This window comes from Paramormyrops kingsleyae, chromosome 9 (genome assembly GCF_048594095.1).
Source record: "Paramormyrops kingsleyae isolate MSU_618 chromosome 9, PKINGS_0.4, whole genome shotgun sequence".
Classification (NCBI taxonomy): domain Eukaryota; kingdom Metazoa; phylum Chordata; class Actinopteri; order Osteoglossiformes; family Mormyridae; genus Paramormyrops; species Paramormyrops kingsleyae.
In genome coordinates, this window is record NC_132805.1 from 15120795 (window position 1) to 15144487 (window position 23693).

Consider the following 23693-nt stretch of genomic DNA (forward strand, 5'->3'; position numbering starts at 1 on the left):
GCATGCTGTGGCTCGCAGGTTCTTATTAAAGGGTAAAGAGTCTCGTTCCTCTTTGCTTCAAAAAAGCATTTGCTGTATTCAGAGCAGACTGCTGGTAGGGTAGGCTGAGCTGTGAGAGCAGTCTTACCTGAGCCAGAGCCATATAATCCAGTTGAAAGTCTAAAGTCTTAGTCTCTTGCAACTTTTCTTCTATCCTCAGGCTCAGCCCAGATTAGAGCTCTTGCTCCTTCTCATATTAAGCATGACAGAGCAATGGGTACTCAGCTGGTCTCTTCTGTGGAACATTTCATCATGCATTTCAGACGTCAAGCCGCCAGATACGGTCGGCGAGACGGCCGTACATCTGTCGAGGCTGTGAGAACGCAGAGAAAACAGTGCGGGAGAGTGCATTTTCCCAAATGTGTCTTTAGAAAATTCCTGACCTCGGCAGAAGGTGAAACCAAAGAAACGCAGAGACGAAACTAAAGGTTACCACGGAAAAGTCATTGCAAGTGTTTGTAAGGAAAAAGAATCATTGAACTGTATCACTCGCATACAGAGAATGTCTGCGCAGAGGATTATGGGAGTCAACGCTTTACCTTCCCACTGCGACCCAGAGTAGGCAGGTGAGTAGGACAACAGGGTCACATGGCCTTCGCTCAACTCATACTTACCTGGCAGGGGAGATACCATGATCACGAAGGTGGTTCACCCAGGGTGAGGCCCAGCCATTGCACTGCGGCTGTGCTGACTCCTGCGAATTCCCCAAATGTGGGAATCTCGACTGCATAATTTCTGGTAGTGGGGGACTGCGTTCGCGCTCTCCCCTGATTTTTGAGGTATGTAACGAGAGAGAACTTCTTTTCTGTGGCGTTTCTTAGCAAAACGCAAGAAGGTCACGTCTGACAAAGACAAACAAGAGAGCGAAAGACGTATGAGCAGTCTGTTGCTTCTGCTAAGTTTTTTTGCACGTGGTTCTCAGGGTGATTTTAATCTGAGCATTTTCTCTCTGTGGCGTTTTTTAGCAAAACGCAAGAAGGTCACGTCTGACAAAGACAAACAAGAGAGCGAAAGACGTGAGCAGTCTGTTGCTTCTGCTAAGTTTTTTTGCACGTGGTTCTCAGGGTGAATTTAATCGGAGCATGCCTGTGGTAGGCTGAGCACCATGACTGATGAAACTGCATGTATCTCCAGGTGCCTTTCTTACTGAACGCAGTATGTTTGTTGGATGAGCAGGTGATGAGAGGAAAATGTAAGCATGCTGTGGCTCGCAGGTTCTTATTAAAGGGTAAAGAGTCTCGTTCCTCTTTGCTTCAAAAAAGCATTTGCTGTATTCAGAGCAGACTGCTGGTAGGGTAGGCTGAGCTGTGAGAGCAGTCTTACCTGAGCCAGAGCCATATAATCCAGTTGAAAGTCTAAAGTCTTAGTCCCTTGCAACTTTTCTTCTATCCTCAGCCCAGATTAGAGCTCTTGCTCCTTCTCATATTAAGCATGACAGAGCAATGGGTACTCAGCTGGTCTCTTCTGTGGAACATTTCATCATGCAATTCAGACGTCAAGCCGCCAGATACGGTCGGCGAGACAGCCGTACATCTGTCGAGGCTGTGAGAACGCAGAGAAAACAGTGCGGGAGAGTGCATTTTCCCAAATGTGTCTTTAGAAAATTCCTGACCTCGGCAGAAAGTGAAACCAAAGAAACGCAGAGACGAAACTAAAGGTTACCATGGAAAAGTCATTGCAAGTGTTTGGAAGGAAAAAGAATCATTGAACTGTATCACTCGCATACAGAGAATGTCTGCGCAGAGGATTATGGGAGTCAACGCTTTACCTTCCCACTGCGACCCAGAGTAGGCAGGTGAGTAGGACAACAGGGTCACATGGCCTTCGCTCAACTCATACTTACCTGGCAGGGGAGATACCATGATCACGAAGGTGGTTCACCCAGGGTGAGGCCCAGCCATTGCACTGCGGCTGTGCTGACTCCTGCGAATTCCCCAAATGTGGGAATCTCGACTGCATAATTTCTGGTAGTGGGGGACTGCGTTCGCGCTCTCCCCTGATTTTTGAGGTACGTAACGAGAGAGAACTTCTTTTCTGAGGCGTTTTTTAGCAAAACGCAAGAAGGTCACGTCTGACAAAGACAAACAAGAGAGCGAAAGACGTATGAGCAGTCTGTTGCTTCTGCTAAGTTTTTTTGCACGTGGTTCTCAGGGTGAATTTAATCTGAGCATGCCTGTGGTAGGCTGAGTACCATGACTGATGAAACTGCATGTATCTCCAGGTGCCTTTCTTACTGAACGCAGTATGTTTGTTGGATGAGCAGGTGATGAGAGGAAAATGTAAGCATGCTGTGGCTCGCAGGTTCTTATTAAAGGGTAAAGAGTCTCGTTCCTCTTTGCTTCAAAAAAGCATTTGCTGTATTCAGAGCAGACTGCTGGTAGGGTAGGCTGAGCTGTGAGAGCAGTCTTACCTGAGCCAGAGCCATATAATCCAGTTGAAAGTCTAAAGTCTTAGTCTCTTGCAACTTTTCTTCTATCCTCAGGCTCAGCCCAGATTAGAGCTCTTGCTCCTTCTCATATTAAGCATGACAGAGCAATGGGTACTCAGCTGGTCTCTTCTGTGGAACATTTCATCATGCATTTCAGACGTCAAGCCGCCAGATACGGTCGGCGAGACGGCCGTACATCTGTCGAGGCTGTGAGAACGCAGAGAAAACAGTGCGGGAGAGTGCATTTTCCCAAATGTGTCTTTAGAAAATTCCTGACCTCGGCAGAAGGTGAAACCAAAGAAACGCAGAGACGAAACTAAAGGTTACCACGGAAAAGTCATTGCAAGTGTTTGGAAGGAAAAAGAATCATTGAACTGTATCACTCGCATACAGAGAATGTCTGCGCAGAGGATTATGGGAGTCAAGGCTTTACCTTCCCACTGCGACCCAGAGTAGGCAGGTGAGTAGGACAACAGGGTCACATGGCCTTCGCTCAACTCATACTTACCTGGCAGGGGAGATACCATGATCACGAAGGTGGTTCACCCAGGGTGAGGCCCAGCCATTGCACTGCGGCTGTGCTGACTCCTGCGAATTCCCCAAATGTGGGAATCTCGACTGCATAATTTCTGGTAGTGGGGGACTGCGTTCGCGCTCTCCCCTGATTTTTGAGGTACGTAACGAGAGAGAACTTCTTTTCTGTGGCGTTTCTTAGCAAAACGCAAGAAGGTCACGTCTGACAAAGACAAACAAGAGAGCGAAAGACGTATGAGCAGTCTGTTGCTTCTGCTAAGTTTTTTTGCACGTGGTTCTCAGGGTGAATTTAATCGGAGCATGCCTGTGGTAGGCTGAGCACCATGACTGATGAAACTGCATGTATCTCCAGGTGCCTTTCTTACTGAACGCAGTATGTTTGTTGGATGAGCAGGTGATGAGAGGAAAATGTAAGCATGCTGTGGCTCGCAGGTTCTTATTAAAGGGTAAAGAGTCTCGTTCCTCTTTGCTTCAAAAAAGCATTTGCTGTATTCAGAGCAGACTGCTGGTAGGGTAGGCTGAGCTGTGAGAGCAGTCTTACCTGAGCCAGAGCCATATAATCCAGTTGAAAGTCTAAAGTCTTAGTCTCTTGCAACTTTTCTTCTATCCTCAGGCTCAGCCCAGATTAGAGCTCTTGCTCCTTCTCATATTAAGCATGACAGAGCAATGGGTACTCAGCTGGTCTCTTCTGTGGAACATTTCATCATGCATTTCAGACGTCAAGCCGCCAGATACGGTCGGCGAGACGGCCGTACATCTGTCGAGGCTGTGAGAACGCAGAGAAAACAGTGCGGGAGAGTGCATTTTCCCAAATGTGTCTTTAGAAAATTCCTGACTTCGGCAGAAAGTGAAACCAAAGAAACGCAGAGACGAAACTAAAGGTTACCACGGAAAAGTCATTGCAAGTGTTTGTAAGGAAAAAGAATCATTGAACTGTATCACTCGCATACAGAGAATGAATGCGCAGAGGATTATGGGAGTCAACGCTTTACCTTCCCACTGCGACCCAGAGTAGGCAGGTGAGTAGGACAACAGGGTCACATGGCCTTCGCTCAACTCATACTTACCTGGCAGGGGAGATACCATGATCACGAAGGTGGTTCACCCAGGGTGAGGCCCAGCCATTGCACTGCGGCTGTGCTGACTCCTGCGAATTCCCCAAATGTGGGAATCTCGACTGCATAATTTCTGGTAGTGGGGGACTGCGTTCGCGCTCTCCCCTGATTTTTGAGGTACGTAACGAGAGAGAACTTCTTTTCTGTGGCGTTTCTTAGCAAAACGCAAAAAGGTCACGTCTGACAAAGACAAACAACAGAGCGAAAGACGTATGAGCAGTCTGTTGCTTCTGCTAAGTTTTTTTGCACGTGGTTCTCAGGGTGAATTTAATCGGAGCATGCCTGTGGTAGGCTGAGCACCATGACTGATGAAACTGCATGTATCTCCAGGTGCCTTTCTTACTGAACGCAGTATGTTTGTTGGATGAGCAGGTGATGAGAGGAAAATGTAAGCATGCTGTGGCTCGCAGGTTCTTATTAAAGGGTAAAGAGTCTCGTTCCTCTTTGCTTCAAAAAAGCATTTGCTGTATTCAGAGCAGACTGCTGGTAGGGTAGGCTGAGCTGTGAGAGCAGTCTTACCTGAGCCAGAGCCATATAATCCAGTTGAAAGTCTAAAGTCTTAGTCTCTTGCAACTTTTCTTCTATCCTCAGGCTCAGCCCAGATTAGAGCTCTTGCTCCTTCTCATATTAAGCATGACAGAGCAATGGGTACTCAGCTGGTCTCTTCTGTGGAACATTTCATCATGCATTTCAGACGTCAAGCCGCCAGATACGGTCGGCGAGACGGCCGTACATCTGTCGAGGCTGTGAGAACGCAGAGAAAACAGTGCGGGAGAGTGCATTTTCCCAAATGTGTCTTTAGAAAATTCCTGACCTCGGCAGAAGGTGAAACCAAAGAAACGCAGAGACGAAACTAAAGGTTACCACGGAGAAGTCATTGCAGGTGTTTGGAAGGAAAAAGAATCATTGAACTGTATCACTCGCATACAGAGAATGTCTGCGCAGAGGATTATGGGAGTCAACGCTTTACCTTCCCACTGCGACCCAGAGTAGGCAGGTGAGTAGGACAACAGGGTCACATGGCCTTCGCTCAACTCATACTTACCTGGCAGGGGAGATACCATGATCACGAAGGTGGTTCACCCAGGGTGAGGCCCAGCCATTGCACTGCGGCTGTGCTGACTCCTGCGAATTCCCCAAATGTGGGAATCTTGACTGCATAATTTCTGGTAGTGGGGGACTGCGTTCGCGCTCTCCCCTGATTTTTGAGGTACGTAACGAGAGAGAACTTCTTTTCTGTGGCGTTTCTTAGCAAAATGCAAGAAGGTCACGTCTGACAAAGACAAACAAGAGAGCGAAAGACGTATTAGCAGTCTGTTGCTTCTGCTAAGTTTTTTTGCACGTGGTTCTCAGGGTGATTTTAATCTGAGCATTTTCTCTCTGTGGCGTTTTTTAGCAAAACGCAAGAAGGTCACGTCTGACAAAGACAAACAAGAGAGCGAAAGACGTGAGCAGTCTGTTGCTTCTGCTAAGTTTTTTTGCACGTGGTTCTCAGGGTGAATTTAATCTGAGCATGCCTGTGGTAGGCTGAGCACCATGACTGATGAAACTGCATGTATCTCCAGGTGCCTTTCTTACTGAACGCAGTATGTTTGTTGGATGAGCAGGTGATGAGAGGAAAATGTAAGCATGCTGTGGCTCGCAGGTTCTTATTAAAGGGTAAAGAGTCTCGTTCCTCTTTGCTTCAAAAAAGCATTTGCTGTATTCAGAGCAGACTGCTGGTAGGGTAGGCTGAGCTGTGAGAGCAGTCTTACCTGAGCCAGAGCCATATAATCCAGTTGAAAGTCTAAAGTCTTAGTCTCTTGCAACTTTTCTTCTATCCTCAGGCTCAGCCCAGATTAGAGCTCTTGTTCCTTCTCATATTAAGCATGACAGAGCAATGGGTACTCAGCTGGTCTCTTCTGTGGAACATTTCATCATGCATTTCAGACGTCAAGCCGCCAGATACGGTCGGCGAGACGGCCGTACATCTGTCGAGGCTGTGAGAACGCAGAGAAAACAGTGCGGGAGAGTGCATTTTCCCAAATGTGTCTTTAGAAAATTCCTGACCTCGGCAGAAGGTGAAACCAAAGAAACGCAGAGACGAAACTAAAGGTTACCACGGAAAAGTCATTGCAAGTGTTTGTAAGGAAAAAGAATCATTGAACTGTATCACTCGCATACAGAGAATGTCTGTGCAGAGGATTATGGGAGTCAACGCTTTACCTTCCCACTGCGACCCAGAGTAGGCAGGTGAGTAGGACAACAGGGTCACATGGCCTTCGCTCAACTCATACTTACCTGGCAGGGGAGATACCATGATCACGAAGGTGGTTCACCCAGGGTGAGGCCCAGCCATTGCACTGCGGCTGTGCTGACTTCTGCGAATTCCCCAAATGTGGGAATCTCGACTGCATAATTTCTGGTAGTGGGGGACTGCGTTCGCGCTCTCCCCTGATTTTTGAGGTACGTAACGAGAGAGAACTTCTTTTCTGTGGCGTTTCTTAGCAAAACGCAAGAAGGTCACGTCTGACAAAGACAAACAAGAGAGCGAAAGACGTATGAGCAGTCTGTTGCTTCTGCTAAGTTTTTTTGCACGTGGTTCTCAGGGTGAATTTAATCGGAGCATGCTTGTGGTAGGCTGAGCACCATGACTGATGAAACTGCATGTATCTCCAGGTGCCTTTCTTACTGAACGCAGTATGTTTGTTGGATGAGCAGGTGATGAGAGGAAAATGTAAGCATGCTGTGGCTCGCAGGTTCTTATTAAAGGGTAAAGAGTCTCGTTCCTCTTTGCTTCAAAAAAGCATTTGCTGTATTCAGAGCAGACTGCTGGTAGGGTAGGCTGAGCTGTGAGAGCAGTCTTACCTGAGCCAGAGCCATATAATCCAGTTGAAAGTCTAAAGTCTTAGTCTCTTGCAACTTTTCTTCTATCCTCAGGCTCAGCCCAGATTAGAGCTCTTGCTCCTTCACATATTAAGCATGACAGAGCAATGGGTACTCAGCTGGTCTCTTCTGTGGAACATTTCATCATGCATTTCAGACGTCAAGCCGCCAGATACGGTCGGCGAGACGGCCGTACATCTGTCGAGGCTGTGAGAACGCAGAGAAAACAGTGCGGGAGAGTGCATTTTCCCAAATGTGTCTTTAGAAAATTCCTGACCTCGGCAGAAGGTGAAACCAAAGAAACGCAGAGACGAAACTAAAGGTTACCACGGAAAAGTCATTGCAAGTGTTTGGAAGGAAAAAGAATCATTGAACTGTATCACTCGCATACAGAGAATGTCTGCGCAGAGGATTATGGGAGTCAACGCTTTACCTTCCCACTGCGACCCAGAGTAGGCAGGTGAGTAGGACAACAGGGTCACATGGTCTTCGCTCAACTCATACTTACCTGGCAGGGGAGATACCATGATCACGAAGGTGGTTCACCCAGGGTGAGGCCCAGCCATTGCACTTGGGCTGTGCTGACTCCTGCGAATTCCCCAAATGTGGGAATCTCGACTGCATAATTTCTGGTAGTGGGGGACTGCGTTCGCGCTCTCCCCTGATTGTTGAGGTACGTAACGAGAGAGAACTTCTTTTCTGTGGCGTTTCTTAGCAAAACGCAAAAAGGTCACGTCTGACAAAGACAAACAAGAGAGCGAAAGACGTATGAGCAGTCTGTTGCTTCTGCTAAGTTTTTTTGCACGTGGTTCTCAGGGTGAATTTAATCGGAGCATGCCTGTGGTAGGCTGAGCACCATGACTGATGAAACTGCATGTATCTCCAGGTGCCTTTCTTACTGAACGCAGTATGTTTGTTGGATGAGCAGGTGATGAGAGGAAAATGTAAGCATGCTGTGGCTCGCAGGTTCTTATTAAAGGGTAAAGAGTCTCGTTCCTCTTTGCTTCAAAAAAGCATTTGCTGTATTCAGAGCAGACTGCTGGTAGGGTAGGCTGAGCTGTGAGAGCAGTCTTACCTGAGCCAGAGCCATATAATCCAGTTGAAAGTCTAAAGTCTTAGTCTCTTGCAACTTTTCTTCTATCCTCAGGCTCAGCCCAGATTAGAGCTCTTGCTCCTTCTCATATTAAGCATGACAGAGCAATGGGTACTCAGCTGGTCTCTTCTGTGGAACATTTCATCATGCATTTCAGACGTCAAGCCGCCAGATACGGTCGGCGAGACGGCCGTACATCTGTCGAGGCTGTGAGAACGCAGAGAAAACAGTGCGGGAGAGTGCATTTTCCCAAATGTGTCTTTAGAAAATTCCTGACCTCGGCAGAAGGTGAAACCAAAGAAACGCAGAGACGAAACTAAAGGTTACCACGGAAAAGTCATTGCAAGTGTTTGGAAGGAAAAAGAATCATTGAACTGTATCACTCGCATACAGAGAATGTCTGTGCAGAGGATTATGGGAGTCAACGCTTTACCTTCCCACTGCGACCCAGAGTAGGCAGGTGAGTAGGACAACAGGGTCACATGGCCTTCGCTCAACTCATACTTACCTGGCAGGGGAGATACCATGATCACGAAGGTGGTTCACCCAGGGTGAGGCCCAGCCATTGCACTGCGGCTGTGCTGACTCCTGCGAATTCCCCAAATGTGGGAATCTCGACTGCATAATTTCTGGTAGTGGGGGACTGCGTTCGCGCTCTCCTCTGATTTTTGAGGTACGTAACGAGAGAGAACTTCTTTTCTGTGGCGTTTCTTAGCAAAACGCAAGAAGGTCACGTCTGACAAAGACAAACAAGAGAGCGAAAGACGTATGAGCAGTCTGTTGCTTCTGCTAAGTTTTTTTGCACGTGGTTCTCAGGGTGAATTTAATCGGAGCATGCCTGTGGTAGGCTGAGCACCATGACTGATGAAACTGCATGTATCTCCAGGTGCCTTTCTTACTGAACGCAGTATGTTTGTTGGATGAGCAGGTGATGAGAGGAAAATGTAAGCATGCTGTGGCTCGCAGGTTCTTATTAAAGGGTAAAGAGTCTCGTTCCTCTTTGCTTCAAAAAAGCATTTGCTGTATTCAGAGCAGACTGCTGGTAGGGTAGGCTGAGCTGTGAGAGCAGTCTTACCTGAGCCAGAGCCATATAATCCAGTTGAAAGTCTAAAGTCTTAGTCTCTTGCAACTTTTCTTCTATCCTCAGGCTCAGCCCAGATTAGAGCTTTTGCTCCTTCTCATATTAAGCATGACAGAGCAATGGGTACTGAGCTGGTCTCTTCTGTGGAACATTTCATCATGCATTTCAGACGTCAAGCCGCCAGATACGGTCGGCGAGACGGCCGTACATCTGTCGAGGCTGTGAGAACGCAGAGAAAACAGTGCGGGAGAGTGCATTTTCCCAAATGTGTCTTTAGAAAATTCCTGACCTCGGCAGAAGGTGAAACCAAAGAAACGCAGAGACGAAACTAAAGGTTACCACGGAAAAGTCATTGCAAGTGTTTGGAAGGAAAAAGAATCATTGAACTGTATCACTCGCATACAGAGAATGTCTGCGCAGAGGATTATGGGAGTCAAGGCTTTACCTTCCCACTGCGACCCAGAGTAGGCAGGTGAGTAGGACAACAGGGTCACATGGCCTTCGCTCAACTCATACTTACCTGGCAGGGGAGATACCATGATCACGAAGGTGGTTCACCCAGGGTGAGGCCCAGCCATTGCACTGCGGCTGTGCTGACTCCTGCGAATTCCCCAAATGTGGGAATCTCGACTGCATAATTTCTGGTAGTGGGGGACTGCGTTCGCGCTCTCCCCTGATTTTTGAGGTACGTAACGAGAGAGAACTTCTTTTCTGTGGCGTTTCTTAGCAAAACGCAAGAAGGTCACGTCTGACAAAGACAAACAAGAGAGCGAAAGACGTATGAGCAGTCTGTTGCTTCTGCTAAGTTTTTTTGCACGTGGTTCTCAGGGTGAATTTAATCGGAGCATGCCTGTGGTAGGCTGAGCACCATGACTGATGAAACTGCATGTATCTCCAGGTGCCTTTCTTACTGAACGCAGTATGTTTGTTGGATGAGCAGGTGATGAGAGGAAAATGTAAGCATGCTGTGGCTCGCAGGTTCTTATTAAAGGGTAAAGAGTCTCGTTCCTCTTTGCTTCAAAAAAGCATTTGCTGTATTCAGAGCAGACTGCTGGTAGGGTAGGCTGAGCTGTGAGAGCAGTCTTACCTGAGCCAGAGCCATATAATCCAGTTGAAAGTCTAAAGTCTTAGTCTCTTGCAACTTTTCTTCTATCCTCAGGCTCAGCCCAGATTAGAGCTCTTGCTCCTTCTCATATTAAGCATGACAGAGCAATGGGTACTCAGCTGGTCTCTTCTGTGGAACATTTCATCATGCATTTCAGACGTCAAGCCGCCAGATACGGTCGGCGAGACGGCCGTACATCTGTCGAGGCTGTGAGAACGCAGAGAAAACAGTGCGGGAGAGTGCATTTTCCCAAATGTGTCTTTAGAAAATTCCTGACTTCGGCAGAAAGTGAAACCAAAGAAACGCAGAGACGAAACTAAAGGTTACCACGGAAAAGTCATTGCAAGTGTTTGTAAGGAAAAAGAATCATTGAACTGTATCACTCGCATACAGAGAATGAATGCGCAGAGGATTATGGGAGTCAACGCTTTACCTTCCCACTGCGACCCAGAGTAGGCAGGTGAGTAGGACAACAGGGTCACATGGCCTTCGCTCAACTCATACTTACCTGGCAGGGGAGATACCATGATCACGAAGGTGGTTCACCCAGGGTGAGGCCCAGCCATTGCACTGCGGCTGTGCTGACTCCTGCGAATTCCCCAAATGTGGGAATCTCGACTGCATAATTTCTGGTAGTGGGGGACTGCGTTCGCGCTCTCCCCTGATTTTTGAGGTACGTAACGAGAGAGAACTTCTTTTCTGTGGCGTTTCTTAGCAAAACGCAAAAAGGTCACGTCTGACAAAGACAAACAACAGAGCGAAAGACGTATGAGCAGTCTGTTGCTTCTGCTAAGTTTTTTTGCACGTGGTTCTCAGGGTGAATTTAATCGGAGCATGCCTGTGGTAGGCTGAGCACCATGACTGATGAAACTGCATGTATCTCCAGGTGCCTTTCTTACTGAACGCAGTATGTTTGTTGGATGAGCAGGTGATGAGAGGAAAATGTAAGCATGCTGTGGCTCGCACGTTCTTATTAAAGGGTAAAGAGTCTCGTTCCTCTTTGCTTCAAAAAAGCATTTGCTGTATTCAGAGCCGACTGCTGGTAGGGTAGGCTGAGCTGTGAGAGCAGTCTTACCTGAGCCAGAGCCATATAATCCAGTTGAAAGTCTAAAGTCTTAGTCTCTTGCAACTTTTCTTCTATCCTCAGGCTCAGCCCAGATTAGAGCTCTTGCTCCTTCTCATATTAAGCATGACAGAGCAATGGGTACTCAGCTGGTCTCTTCTGTGGAACATTTCATCATGCATTTCAGACGTCAAGCCGCCAGATACGGTCGGCGAGACGGCCGTACATCTGTCGAGGCTGTGAGAACGCAGAGAAAACAGTGCGGGAGAGTGCATTTTCCCAAATGTGTCTTTAGAAAATTCCTGACCTCGGCAGAAGGTGAAACCAAAGAAACGCAGAGACGAAACTAAAGGTTACCACGGAAAAGTCATTGCAAGTGTTTGTAAGGAAAAAGAATCATTGAACTGTATCACTCGCATACAGAGAATGTCTGCGCAGAGGATTATGGGAGTCAACGCTTTACCTTCCCACTGCGACCCAGAGTAGGCAGGTGAGTAGGACAACAGGGTCACATGGCCTTCGCTCAACTCATACTTACCTGGCAGGGGAGATACCATGATCACGAAGGTGGTTCACCCAGGGTGAGGCCCAGCCATTGCACTGCGGCTGTGCTGACTCCTGCGAATTCCCCAAATGTGTGAATCTCGACTGCATAATTTCTGGTAGTGGGGGACTGCGTTCGCGCTCTCCCCTGATTTTTGAGGTACGTAACGAGAGAGAACTTCTTTTCTGTGGCGTTTCTTAGCAAAACGCAAGAAGGTCACGTCTGACAAAGACAAACAAGAGAGCGAAAGACGTATGAGCAGTCTGTTGCTTCTGCTAAGTTTTTTTGCACGTGGTTCTCAGGGTGAATTTAATCGGAGCATGCCTGTGGTAGGCTGAGCACCATGACTGATGAAACTGCATGTATCTCCAGGTGCCTTTCTTACTGAACGCAGTATGTTTGTTGGATGAGCAGGTGATGAGAGGAAAATGTAAGCATGCTGTGGCTCGCAGGTTCTTATTAAAGGGTAAAGAGTCTCGTTCCTCTTTGCTTCAAAAAAGCATTTGCTGTATTCAGAGCAGACTGCTGGTAGGGTAGGCTGAGCTGTGAGAGCAGTCTTACCTGAGCCAGAGCCATATAATCCAGTTGAAAGTCTAAAGTCTTAGTCTCTTGCAACTTTTCTTCTATCCTCAGGCTCAGCCCAGATTAGAGCTCTTGCTCCTTCTCATATTAAGCATGACAGAGCAATGGGTACTCAGCTGGTCTCTTCTGTGGAACATTTCATCATGCATTTCAGACGTCAAGCCGCCAGATACGGTCGGCGAGACGGCCGTACATCTGTCGAGGCTGTGAGAACGCAGAGAAAACAGTGCGGGAGAGTGCATTTTCCCAAATGTGTCTTTAGAAAATTCCTGACTTCGGCAGAAAGTGAAACCAAAGAAACGCAGAGACGAAACTAAAGGTTACCACGGAAAAGTCATTGCAAGTGTTTGTAAGGAAAAAGAATCATTGAACTGTATCACTCGCATACAGAGAATGAATGCGCAGAGGATTATGGGAGTCAACGCTTTACCTTCCCACTGCGACCCAGAGTAGGCAGGTGAGTAGGACAACAGGGTCACATGGCCTTCGCTCAACTCATACTTACCTGGCAGGGGAGATACCATGATCACGAAGGTGGTTCACCCAGGGTGAGGCCCAGCCATTGCACTGCGGCTGTGCTGACTCCTGCGAATTCCCCAAATGTGGGAATCTCGACTGCATAATTTCTGGTAGTGGGGGACTGCGTTCGCGCTCTCCCCTGATTTTTGAGGTACGTAACGAGAGAGAACTTCTTTTCTGTGGCGTTTCTTAGCAAAACGCAAGAAGGTCACGTCTGACAAAGACAAACAAGAGAGCGAAAGACGTATGAGCAGTCTGTTGCTTCTGCTAAGTTTTTTTGCACGTGGTTCTCAGGGTGAATTTAATCGGAGCATGCCTGTGGTAGGCTGAGCACCATGACTGATGAAACTGCATGTATCTCCAGGTGCCTTTCTTACTGAACGCAGTATGTTTGTTGGATGAGCAGGTGATGAGAGGAAAATGTAAGCATGCTGTGGCTCGCAGGTTCTTATTAAAGGGTAAAGAGTCTCGTTCCTCTTTGCTTCAAAAAAGCATTTGCTGTATTCAGAGCAGACTGCTGGTAGGGTAGGCTGAGCTGTGAGAGCAGTCTTACCTGAGCCAGAGCCATATAATCCAGTTGAAAGTCTAAAGTCTTAGTCTCTTGCAACTTTTCTTCTATCCTCAGGCTCAGCCCAGATTAGAGCTCTTGCTCCTTCTCATATTAAGCATGACAGAGCAATGGGTACTCAGCTGGTCTCTTCTGTGGAACATTTCATCATGCATTTCAGACGTCAAGCCGCCAGATACGGTCGGCGAGACGGCCGTACATCTGTCGAGGCTGTGAGAACGCAGAGAAAACAGTGCGGGAGAGTGCATTTTCCCAAATGTGTCTTTAGAAAATTCCTGACCTCGGCAGAAGGTGAAACCAAAGAAACGCAGAGAGGAAACTAAAGGTTACCACGGAAAAGTCATTGCAAGTGTTTGGAAGGAAAAAGAATCATTGAACTGTATCACTCGCATACAGAGAATGTCTGCGCAGAGGATTATGGGAGTCAACGCTTTACCTTCCCACTGCGACCCAGAGTAGGCAGGTGAGTAGGACAACAGGGTCACATGGCCTTCGCTCAACTCATACTTACCTGGCAGGGGAGATACCATGATCACGAAGGTGGTTCACCCAGGGTGAGGCCCAGCCATTGCACTGCGGCTGTGCTGACTCCTGCGAATTCCCCAAATGTGGGAATCTCGACTGCATAATTTCTGGTAGTGGGGGACTGCGTTCGCGCTCTCCTCTGATTTTTGAGGTACGTAACGAGAGAGAACTTCTTTTCTGTGGCGTTTCTTAGCAAAACGCAAGAAGGTCACGTCTGACAAAGACAAACAAGACAGCGAAAGACATATGAGCAGTCTGTTGCTTCTGCTAAGTTTTTTTGCACGTGGTTCTCAGGGTGAATTTAATCGGAGCATGCCTGTGGTAGGCTGAGCACCATGACTGATGAAACTGCATGTATCTCCAGGTGCCTTTCTTACTGAACGCAGTATGTTTGTTGGATGAGCAGGTGATGAGAGGAAAATGTAAGCATGCTGTGGCTCGCAGGTTCTTATTAAAGGGTAAAGAGTCTCGTTCCTCTTTGCTTCAAAAAAGCATTTGCTGTATTCAGAGCAGACTGCTGGTAGGGTAGGCTGAGCTGTGAGAGCAGTCTTACCTGAGCCAGAGCCATATAATCCAGTTGAAAGTCTAAAGTCTTAGTCTCTTGCAACTTTTCTTCTATCCTCAGGCTCAGCCCAGATTAGAGCTTTTGCTCCTTCTCATATTAAGCATGACAGAGCAATGGGTACTGAGCTGGTCTCTTCTGTGGAACATTTCATCATGCATTTCAGACGTCAAGCCGCCAGATACGGTCGGCGAGACGGCCGTACATCTGTCGAGGCTGTGAGAACGCAGAGAAAACAGTGCGGGAGAGTGCATTTTCCCAAATGTGTCTTTAGAAAATTCCTGACCTCGGCAGAAGGTGAAACCAAAGAAACGCAGAGACGAAACTAAAGGTTACCACGGAAAAGTCATTGCAAGTGTTTGGAAGGAAAAAGAATCATTGAACTGTATCACTCGCATACAGAGAATGTCTGCGCAGAGGATTATGGGAGTCAAGGCTTTACCTTCCCACTGCGACCCAGAGTAGGCAGGTGAGTAGGACAACAGGGTCACATGGCCTTCGCTCAACTCATACTTACCTGGCAGGGGAGATACCATGATCACGAAGGTGGTTCACCCAGGGTGAGGCCCAGCCATTGCACTGCGGCTGTGCTGACTCCTGCGAATTCCCCAAATGTGGGAATCTCGACTGCATAATTTCTGGTAGTGGGGGACTGCGTTCGCGCTCTCCCCTGATTTTTGAGGTACGTAACGAGAGAGAACTTCTTTTCTGTGGCGTTTCTTAGCAAAACGCAAGAAGGTCACGTCTGACAAAGACAAACAAGAGAGCGAAAGACGTATGAGCAGTCTGTTGCTTCTGCTAAGTTTTTTTGCACGTGGTTCTCAGGGTGAATTTAATCGGAGCATGCCTGTGGTAGGCTGAGCACCATGACTGATGAAACTGCATGTATCTCCAGGTGCCTTTCTTACTGAACGCAGTATGTTTGTTGGATGAGCAGGTGATGAGAGGAAAATGTAAGCATGCTGTGGCTCGCAGGTTCTTATTAAAGGGTAAAGAGTCTCGTTCCTCTTTGCTTCAAAAAAGCATTTGCTGTATTCAGAGCAGACTGCTGGTAGGGTAGGCTGAGCTGTGAGAGCAGTCTTACCTGAGCCAGAGCCATATAATCCAGTTGAAAGTCTAAAGTCTTAGTCTCTTGCAACTTTTCTTCTATCCTCAGGCTCAGCCCAGATTAGAGCTCTTGCTCCTTCTCATATTAAGCATGACAGAGCAATGGGTACTCAGCTGGTCTCTTCTGTGGAACATTTCATCATGCATTTCAGACGTCAAGCCGCCAGATACGGTCGGCGAGACGGCCGTACATCTGTCGAGGCTGTGAGAACGCAGAGAAAACAGTGCGGGAGAGTGCATTTTCCCAAATGTGTCTTTAGAAAATTCCTGACTTCGGCAGAAAGTGAAACCAAAGAAACGCAGAGACGAAACTAAAGGTTACCACGGAAAAGTCATTGCAAGTGTTTGTAAGGAAAAAGAATCATTGAACTGTATCACTCGCATACAGAGAATGAATGCGCAGAGGATTATGGGAGTCAACGCTTTACCTTCCCACTGCGACCCAGAGTAGGCAGGTGAGTAGGACAACAGGGTCACATGGCCTTCGCTCAACTCATACTTACCTGGCAGGGGAGATACCATGATCACGAAGGTGGTTCACCCAGGGTGAGGCCCAGCCATTGCACTGCGGCTGTGCTGACTCCTGCGAATTCCCCAAATGTGGGAATCTCGACTGCATAATTTCTGGTAGTGGGGGACTGCGTTCGCGCTCTCCCCTGATTTTTGAGGTACGTAACGAGAGAGAACTTCTTTTCTGTGGCGTTTCTTAGCAAAACGCAAAAAGGTCACGTCTGACAAAGACAAACAAGAGAGCGAAAGACGTATGAGCAGTCTGTTGCTTCTGCTAAGTTTTTTTGCACGTGGTTCTCAGGGTGAATTTAATCGGAGCATGCCTGTGGTAGGCTGAGCACCATGACTGATGAAACTGCATGTATCTCCAGGTGCCTTTCTTACTGAACGCAGTATGTTTGTTGGATGAGCAGGTGATGAGAGGAAAATGTAAGCATGCTGTGGCTCGCACGTTCTTATTAAAGGGTAAAGAGTCTCGTTCCTCTTTGCTTCAAAAAAGCATTTGCTGTATTCAGAGCCGACTGCTGGTAGGGTAGGCTGAGCTGTGAGAGCAGTCTTACCTGAGCCAGAGCCATATAATCCAGTTGAAAGTCTAAAGTCTTAGTCTCTTGCAACTTTTCTTCTATCCTCAGGCTCAGCCCAGATTAGAGCTCTTGCTCCTTCTCATATTAAGCATGACAGAGCAATGGGTACTCAGCTGGTCTCTTCTGTGGAACATTTCATCATGCATTTCAGACGTCAAGCCGCCAGATACGGTCGGCGAGACGGCCGTACATCTGTCGAGGCTGTGAGAACGCAGAGAAAACAGTGCGGGAGAGTGCATTTTCCCAAATGTGTCTTTAGAAAATTCCTGACTTCGGCAGAAAGTGAAACCAAAGAAACGCAGAGACGAAACTAAAGGTTACCACGGAAAAGTCATTGCAAGTGTTTGTAAGGAAAAAGAATCATTGAACTGTATCACTCGCATACAGAGAATGAATGCGCAGAGGATTATGGGAGTCAACGCTTTACCTTCCCACTGCGACCCAGAGTAGGCAGGTGAGTAGGACAACAGGGTCACATGGCCTTCGCTCAACTCATACTTACCTGGCAGGGGAGATACCATGATCACGAAGGTGGTTCACCCAGGGTGAGGCCCAGCCATTGCACTGCGGCTGTGCTGACTCCTGCGAATTCCCCAAATGTGGGAATCTCGACTGCATAATTTCTGGTAGTGGGGGACTGCGTTCGCGCTCTCCCCTGATTTTTGAGGTACGTAACGAGAGAGAACTTCTTTTCTGTGGCGTTTCTTAGCAAAACGCAAAAAGGTCACGTCTGACAAAGACAAACAAGAGAGCGAAAGACGTATGAGCAGTCTGTTGCTTCTGCTAAGTTTTTTTGCACGTGGTTCTCAGGGTGAATTTAATCGGAGCATGCCTGTGGTAGGCTGAGCACCATGACTGATGAAACTGCATGTATCTCCAGGTGCCTTTCTTACTGAACGCAGTATGTTTGTTGGATGAGCAGGTGATGAGAGGAAAATGTAAGCATGCTGTGGCTCGCACGTTCTTATTAAAGGGTAAAGAGTCTCGTTCCTCTTTGCTTCAAAAAAGCATTTGCTGTATTCAGAGCCGACTGCTGGTAGGGTAGGCTGAGCTGTGAGAGCAGTCTTACCTGAGCCAGAGCCATATAATCCAGTTGAAAGTCTAAAGTCTTAGTCTCTTGCAACTTTTCTTCTATCCTCAGGCTCAGCCCAGATTAGAGCTCTTGCTCCTTCTCATATTAAGCATGACAGAGCAATGGGTACTCAGCTGGTCTCTTCTGTGGAACATTTCATCATGCATTTCAGACGTCAAGCCGCCAGATACGGTCGGCGAGACGGCCGTACATCTGTCGAGGCTGTGAGAACGCAGAGAAAACAGTGCGGGAGAGTGCATTTTCCCAAATGTGTCTTTAGAAAATTCCTGACCTCGGCAGAAGGTGAAACCAAAGAAACGCAGAGAGGAAACTAAAGGTTACCACGGAAAAGTCATTGCAAGTGTTTGGAAGGAAAAAGAATCATTGAACTGTATCACTCGCATACAGAGAATGTCTGCGCAGAGGATTATGGGAGTCAACGCTTTACCTTCCCACTGCGACCCAGAGTAGGCAGGTGAGTAGGACAACAGGGTCACATGGCCTTCGCTCAACTCATACTTACCTGGCAGGGGAGATACCATGATCACGAAGGTGGTTCACCCAGGGTGAGGCCCAGCCATTGCACTGCGGCTGTGCTGACTCCTGCGAATTCCCCAAATGTGGGAATCTCGACTGCATAATTTCTGGTAGTGGGGGACTGCGTTCGCGCTCTCCCCTGATTTTTGAGGTACGTAACGAGAGAGAACTTCTTTTCTGTGGCGTTTCTTAGCAAAACGCAAGAAGGTCACGTCTGACAAAGACAAACAAGAGAGCGAAAGACGTATGAGCAGTCTGTTGCTTCTGCTAAGTTTTTTTGCACGTGGTTCTCAGGGTGAATTTAATCGGAGCATGCCTGTGGTAGGCTGAGCACCATGACTGATGAAACTGCATGTATCTCCAGGTGCCTTTCTTACTGAACGCAGTATGTTTGTTGGATGAGCAGGTGATGAGAGGAAAATGTAAGCATGCTGTGGCTCGCAGGTTCTTATTAAAGGGTAAAGAGTCTCGTTCCTCTTTGCTTCAAAAAAGCATTTGCTGTATTCAGAGCAGACTGCTGGTAGGGTAGGCTGAGCTGTGAGAGCAGTCTTACCTGAGCCAGAGCCATATAATCCAGTTGAAAGTCTAAAGTCTTAGTCTCTTGCAACTTTTCTTCTATCCTCAGGCTCAGCCCAGATTAGAGCTCTTGCTCCTTCTCATATTAAGCATGACAGAGCAATGGGTACTCAGCTGGTCTCTTCTGTGGAACATTTCATCATGCATTTCAGACGTCAAGCCGCCAGATACGGTCGGCGAGACGGCCGTACATCTGTCGAGGCTGTGAGAACGCAGAGAAAACAGTGCGGGAGAGTGCATTTTCCCAAATGTGTCTTTAGAAAATTCCTGACTTCGGCAGAAAGTGAAACCAAAGAAACGCAGAGACGAAACTAAAGGTTACCACGGAAAAGTCATTGCAAGTGTTTGTAAGGAAAAAGAATCATTGAACTGTATCACTCGCATACAGAGAATGAATGCGCAGAGGATTATGGGAGTCAACGCTTTACCTTCCCACTGCGACCCAGAGTAGGCAGGTGAGTAGGACAACAGGGTCACATGGCCTTCGCTCAACTCATACTTACCTGGCAGGGGAGATACCATGATCACGAAGGTGGTTCACCCAGGGTGAGGCCCAGCCATTGCACTGCGGCTGTGCTGACTCCTGCGAATTCCCCAAATGTGGGAATCTCGACTGCATAATTTCTGGTAGTGGGGGACTGCGTTCGCGCTCTCCCCTGATTTTTGAGGTACGTAACGAGAGAGAACTTCTTTTCTGTGGCGTTTCTTAGCAAAACGCAAGAAGGTCACGTCTGACAAAGACAAACAAGAGAGCGAAAGACGTATGAGCAGTCTGTTGCTTCTGCTAAGTTTTTTTGCACGTGGTTCTCAGGGTGAATTTAATCGGAGCATGCCTGTGGTAGGCTGAGCACCATGACTGATGAAACTGCATGTATCTCCAGGTGCCTTTCTTACTGAACGCAGTATGTTTGTTGGATGAGCAGGTGATGAGAGGAAAATGTAAGCATGCTGTGGCTCGCAGGTTCTTATTAAAGGGTAAAGAGTCTCGTTCCTCTTTGCTTCAAAAAAGCATTTGCTGTATTCAGAGCAGACTGCTGGTAGGGTAGGCTGAGCTGTGAGAGCAGTCTTACCTGAGCCAGAGCCATATAATCCAGTTGAAAGTCTAAAGTCTTAGTCTCTTGCAACTTTTCTTCTATCCTCAGGCTCAGCCCAGATTAGAGCTCTTGCTCCTTCTCATATTAAGCATGACAGAGCAATGGGTACTCAGCTGGTCTCTTCTGTGGAACATTTCATCATGCATTTCAGACGTCAAGCCGCCAGATACGGTCGGCGAGACGGCCGTACATCTGTCGAGGCTGTGAGAACGCAGAGAAAACAGTGCGGGAGAGTGCATTTTCCCAAATGTGTCTTTAGAAAATTCCTGACCTCGGCAGAAGGTGAAACCAAAGAAACGCAGAGAGGAAACTAAAGGTTACCACGGAAAAGTCATTGCAAGTGTTTGGAAGGAAAAAGAATCATTGAACTGTATCACTCGCATACAGAGAATGTCTGCGCAGAGGATTATGGGAGTCAACGCTTTACCTTCCCACTGCGACCCAGAGTAGGCAGGTGAGTAGGACAACAGGGTCACATGGCCTTCGCTCAACTCATACTTACCTGGCAGGGGAGATACCATGATCACGAAGGTGGTTCACCCAGGGTGAGGCCCAGCCATTGCACTGCGGCTGTGCTGACTCCTGCGAATTCCCCAAATGTGGGAATCTCGACTGCATAATTTCTGGTAGTGGGGGACTGCGTTCGCGCTCTCCCCTGATTTTTGAGGTACGTAACGAGAGAGAACTTCTTTTCTGTGGCGTTTCTTAGCAAAACGCAAGAAGGTCACGTCTGACAAAGACAAACAAGAGAGCGAAAGACGTATGAGCAGTCTGTTGCTTCTGCTAAGTTTTTTTGCACGTGGTTCTCAGGGTGAATTTAATCGGAGCATGCCTGTGGTAGGCTGAGCACCATGACTGATGAAACTGCATGTATCTCCAGGTGCCTTTCTTACTGAACGCAGTATGTTTGTTGGATGAGCAGGTGATGAGAGGAAAATGTAAGCATGCTGTGGCTCGCAGGTTCTTATTAAAGGGTAAAGAGTCTCGTTCCTCTTTGCTTCAAAAAAGCATTTGCTGTATTCAGAGCAGACTGCTGGTAGGGTAGGCTGAGCTGTGAGAGCAGTCTTACCTGAGCCAGAGCCATATAATCCAGTTGAAAGTCTAAAGTCTTAGTCTCTTGCAACTTTTCTTCTATCCTCAGGCTCAGCCCAGATTAGAGCTCTTGCTCCTTCTCATATTAAGCATGACAGAGCAATGGGTACTCAGCTGGTCTCTTCTGTGGAACATTTCATCATGCATTTCAGACGTCAAGCCGCCAGATACGGTCGGCGAGACGGCCGTACATCTGTCGAGGCTGTGAGAACGCAGAGAAAACAGTGCGGGAGAGTGCATTTTCCCAAATGTGTCTTTAGAAAATTCCTGACTTCGGCAGAAAGTGAAACCAAAGAAACGCAGAGACGAAACTAAAGGTTACCACGGAAAAGTCATTGCAAGTGTTTGTAAGGAAAAAGAATCATTGAACTGTATCACTCGCATACAGAGAATGAATGCGCAGAGGATTATGGGAGTCAACGCTTTACCTTCCCACTGCGACCCAGAGTAGGCAGGTGAGTAGGACAACAGGGTCACATGGCCTTCGCTCAACTCATACTTACCTGGCAGGGGAGATACCATGATCACGAAGGTGGTTCACCCAGGGTGAGGCCCAGCCATTGCACTGCGGCTGTGCTGACTCCTGCGAATTCCCCAAATGTGGGAATCTCGACTGCATAATTTCTGGTAGTGGGGGACTGCGTTCGCGCTCTCCCCTGATTTTTGAGGTACGTAACGAGAGAGAACTTCTTTTCTGTGGCGTTTCTTAGCAAAACGCAAGAAGGTCACGTCTGACAAAGACAAACAAGAGAGCGAAAGACGTATGAGCAGTCTGTTGCTTCTGCTAAGTTTTTTTGCACGTGGTTCTCAGGGTGAATTTAATCGGAGCATGCCTGTGGTAGGCTGAGCACCATGACTGATGAAACTGCATGTATCTCCAGGTGCCTTTCTTACTGAACGCAGTATGTTTGTTGGATGAGCAGGTGATGAGAGGAAAATGTAAGCATGCTGTGGCTCGCAGGTTCTTATTAAAGGGTAAAGAGTCTCGTTCCTCTTTGCTTCAAAAAAGCATTTGCTGTATTCAGAGCAGACTGCTGGTAGGGTAGGCTGAGCTGTGAGAGCAGTCTTACCTGAGCCAGAGCCATATAATCCAGTTGAAAGTCTAAAGTCTTAGTCTCTTGCAACTTTTCTTCTATCCTCAGGCTCAGCCCAGATTAGAGCTCTTGCTCCTTCTCATATTAAGCATGACAGAGCAATGGGTACTCAGCTGGTCTCTTCTGTGGAACATTTCATCATGCATTTCAGACGTCAAGCCGCCAGATACGGTCGGCGAGACGGCCGTACATCTGTCGAGGCTGTGAGAACGCAGAGAAAACAGTGCGGGAGAGTGCATTTTCCCAAATGTGTCTTTAGAAAATTCCTGACCTCGGCAGAAGGTGAAACCAAAGAAACGCAGAGAGGAAACTAAAGGTTACCACGGAAAAGTCATTGCAAGTGTTTGGAAGGAAAAAGAATCATTGAACTGTATCACTCGCATACAGAGAATGTCTGCGCAGAGGATTATGGGAGTCAACGCTTTACCTTCCCACTGCGACCCAGAGTAGGCAGGTGAGTAGGACAACAGGGTCACATGGCCTTCGCTCAACTCATACTTACCTGGCAGGGGAGATACCATGATCACGAAGGTGGTTCACCCAGGGTGAGGCCCAGCCATTGCACTGCGGCTGTGCTGACTCCTGCGAATTCCCCAAATGTGGGAATCTCGACTGCATAATTTCTGGTAGTGGGGGACTGCGTTCGCGCTCTCCCCTGATTTTTGAGGTACGTAACGAGAGAGAACTTCTTTTCTGTGGCGTTTCTTAGCAAAACGCAAAAAGGTCACGTCTGACAAAGACAAACAACAGAGCGAAAGACGTATGAGCAGTCTGTTGCTTCTGCTAAGTTTTTTTGCACGTGGTTCTCAGGGTGAATTTAATCGGAGCATGCCTGTGGTAGGCTGAGCACCATGACTGATGAAACTGCATGTATCTCCAGGTGCCTTTCTTACTGAACGCAGTATGTTTGTTGGATGAGCAGGTGATGAGAGGAAAATGTAAGCATGCTGTGGCTCGCACGTTCTTATTAAAGGGTAAAGAGTCTCGTTCCTCTTTGCTTCAAAAAAGCATTTGCTGTATTCAGAGCCGACTGCTGGTAGGGTAGGCTGAGCTGTGAGAGCAGTCTTACCTGAGCCAGAGCCATATAATCCAGTTGAAAGTCTAAAGTCTTAGTCTCTTGCAACTTTTCTTCTATCCTCAGGCTCAGCCCAGATTAGAGCTCTTGCTCCTTCTCATATTAAGCATGACAGAGCAATGGGTACTCAGCTGGTCTCTTCTGTGGAACATTTCATCATGCATTTCAGACGTCAAGCCGCCAGATACGGTCGGCGAGACGGCCGTACATCTGTCGAGGCTGTGAGAACGCAGAGAAAACAGTGCGGGAGAGTGCATTTTCCCAAATGTGTCTTTAGAAAATTCCTGACCTCGGCAGAAGGTGAAACCAAAGAAACGCAGAGACGAAAC

At 47.6% G+C, this 23693-nt stretch overlaps 21 non-coding genes across 21 annotated transcripts; all 21 read left to right on the forward strand.

The window, feature by feature from the left end:
- The first annotated feature begins 645 nt into the window (after window positions 1-645).
- Window positions 646-809, forward strand: LOC140592741 (U1 spliceosomal RNA). The gene has a single exon (XR_011993190.1). It is a non-coding gene; the product is annotated as a U1 spliceosomal RNA (small nuclear RNA).
- A 1065-nt stretch (window positions 810-1874) lies between these two features.
- LOC140592742 (U1 spliceosomal RNA) lies at window positions 1875-2038 on the forward strand. The gene has a single exon (XR_011993192.1). It is a non-coding gene; the product is annotated as a U1 spliceosomal RNA (small nuclear RNA).
- Window positions 2039-2967: 929 nt separating this feature from the next.
- Window positions 2968-3131, forward strand: LOC140592743 (U1 spliceosomal RNA). Its single transcript, XR_011993193.1, has one exon. It is a non-coding gene; the product is annotated as a U1 spliceosomal RNA (small nuclear RNA).
- A 929-nt stretch (window positions 3132-4060) lies between these two features.
- Window positions 4061-4224, forward strand: LOC140592744 (U1 spliceosomal RNA). The gene has a single exon (XR_011993194.1). It is a non-coding gene; the product is annotated as a U1 spliceosomal RNA (small nuclear RNA).
- A 929-nt stretch (window positions 4225-5153) lies between these two features.
- On the forward strand, window positions 5154-5317 carry LOC140592876 (U1 spliceosomal RNA). Its single transcript, XR_011993328.1, has one exon. It is a non-coding gene; the product is annotated as a U1 spliceosomal RNA (small nuclear RNA).
- Window positions 5318-6388: 1071 nt separating this feature from the next.
- Window positions 6389-6552, forward strand: LOC140592839 (U1 spliceosomal RNA). The gene has a single exon (XR_011993292.1). It is a non-coding gene; the product is annotated as a U1 spliceosomal RNA (small nuclear RNA).
- Window positions 6553-7481: 929 nt separating this feature from the next.
- LOC140592788 (U1 spliceosomal RNA) lies at window positions 7482-7645 on the forward strand. Its single transcript, XR_011993241.1, has one exon. It is a non-coding gene; the product is annotated as a U1 spliceosomal RNA (small nuclear RNA).
- Window positions 7646-8574: 929 nt separating this feature from the next.
- On the forward strand, window positions 8575-8738 carry LOC140592872 (U1 spliceosomal RNA). The gene has a single exon (XR_011993324.1). It is a non-coding gene; the product is annotated as a U1 spliceosomal RNA (small nuclear RNA).
- Window positions 8739-9667: 929 nt separating this feature from the next.
- Window positions 9668-9831, forward strand: LOC140592745 (U1 spliceosomal RNA). Its single transcript, XR_011993195.1, has one exon. It is a non-coding gene; the product is annotated as a U1 spliceosomal RNA (small nuclear RNA).
- A 929-nt stretch (window positions 9832-10760) lies between these two features.
- On the forward strand, window positions 10761-10924 carry LOC140592746 (U1 spliceosomal RNA). The gene has a single exon (XR_011993196.1). It is a non-coding gene; the product is annotated as a U1 spliceosomal RNA (small nuclear RNA).
- Window positions 10925-11853: 929 nt separating this feature from the next.
- Window positions 11854-12017, forward strand: LOC140592894 (U1 spliceosomal RNA). The gene has a single exon (XR_011993346.1). It is a non-coding gene; the product is annotated as a U1 spliceosomal RNA (small nuclear RNA).
- A 929-nt stretch (window positions 12018-12946) lies between these two features.
- LOC140592747 (U1 spliceosomal RNA) lies at window positions 12947-13110 on the forward strand. Its single transcript, XR_011993198.1, has one exon. It is a non-coding gene; the product is annotated as a U1 spliceosomal RNA (small nuclear RNA).
- A 929-nt stretch (window positions 13111-14039) lies between these two features.
- Window positions 14040-14203, forward strand: LOC140592873 (U1 spliceosomal RNA). The gene has a single exon (XR_011993325.1). It is a non-coding gene; the product is annotated as a U1 spliceosomal RNA (small nuclear RNA).
- Window positions 14204-15132: 929 nt separating this feature from the next.
- LOC140592748 (U1 spliceosomal RNA) lies at window positions 15133-15296 on the forward strand. The gene has a single exon (XR_011993199.1). It is a non-coding gene; the product is annotated as a U1 spliceosomal RNA (small nuclear RNA).
- A 929-nt stretch (window positions 15297-16225) lies between these two features.
- LOC140592749 (U1 spliceosomal RNA) lies at window positions 16226-16389 on the forward strand. The gene has a single exon (XR_011993200.1). It is a non-coding gene; the product is annotated as a U1 spliceosomal RNA (small nuclear RNA).
- A 929-nt stretch (window positions 16390-17318) lies between these two features.
- LOC140592750 (U1 spliceosomal RNA) lies at window positions 17319-17482 on the forward strand. The gene has a single exon (XR_011993201.1). It is a non-coding gene; the product is annotated as a U1 spliceosomal RNA (small nuclear RNA).
- Window positions 17483-18411: 929 nt separating this feature from the next.
- On the forward strand, window positions 18412-18575 carry LOC140592751 (U1 spliceosomal RNA). The gene has a single exon (XR_011993202.1). It is a non-coding gene; the product is annotated as a U1 spliceosomal RNA (small nuclear RNA).
- A 929-nt stretch (window positions 18576-19504) lies between these two features.
- On the forward strand, window positions 19505-19668 carry LOC140592752 (U1 spliceosomal RNA). The gene has a single exon (XR_011993204.1). It is a non-coding gene; the product is annotated as a U1 spliceosomal RNA (small nuclear RNA).
- A 929-nt stretch (window positions 19669-20597) lies between these two features.
- On the forward strand, window positions 20598-20761 carry LOC140592753 (U1 spliceosomal RNA). Its single transcript, XR_011993205.1, has one exon. It is a non-coding gene; the product is annotated as a U1 spliceosomal RNA (small nuclear RNA).
- A 929-nt stretch (window positions 20762-21690) lies between these two features.
- Window positions 21691-21854, forward strand: LOC140592754 (U1 spliceosomal RNA). Its single transcript, XR_011993206.1, has one exon. It is a non-coding gene; the product is annotated as a U1 spliceosomal RNA (small nuclear RNA).
- Window positions 21855-22783: 929 nt separating this feature from the next.
- Window positions 22784-22947, forward strand: LOC140592755 (U1 spliceosomal RNA). Its single transcript, XR_011993207.1, has one exon. It is a non-coding gene; the product is annotated as a U1 spliceosomal RNA (small nuclear RNA).
- Window positions 22948-23693: the final 746 nt, after the last annotated feature.